This window comes from Penaeus monodon, chromosome 22, assembly GCF_015228065.2.
Source record: "Penaeus monodon isolate SGIC_2016 chromosome 22, NSTDA_Pmon_1, whole genome shotgun sequence".
Classification (NCBI taxonomy): Eukaryota; Metazoa; Arthropoda; class Malacostraca; order Decapoda; family Penaeidae; genus Penaeus; species Penaeus monodon.
In genome coordinates this window covers 32,741,714-32,741,930 of record NC_051407.1, presented here as the reverse complement: position 1 = coordinate 32,741,930, position 217 = coordinate 32,741,714, and the positions used below count along the sequence as shown (strand labels likewise).

General features: G+C 35.9%; 1 protein-coding gene across 1 annotated transcript in view; it reads right to left on the bottom strand.

Moving 5' to 3' along the window:
* Positions 1 to 217, bottom strand: part of LOC119587416 (zinc finger protein 358-like) — a gene marked incomplete at its 3' end in the record, with an annotated part of 14,558 nt that overhangs the window by 11,220 nt on the left and 3,121 nt on the right.

Sequence of the window (217 nt, the reverse complement as noted above, 5' to 3'; positions counted from 1 at the left end):
CATACACAGACAAACATCATTATTATACATCATCCATATTAATTGATGAAATTTACTCAGCACTACAAGTACAAGAATGTTATCCCACTGGCACCAGGTACATACATAGTCCAGTGTAGCTTTCGTTTTGTCAATTTCATATAAATATAGGCTTCACAAATGCTTCATTACTAAGGGGTCAATCAACAGGCTTACCTGAACACACCTATTTACCCCA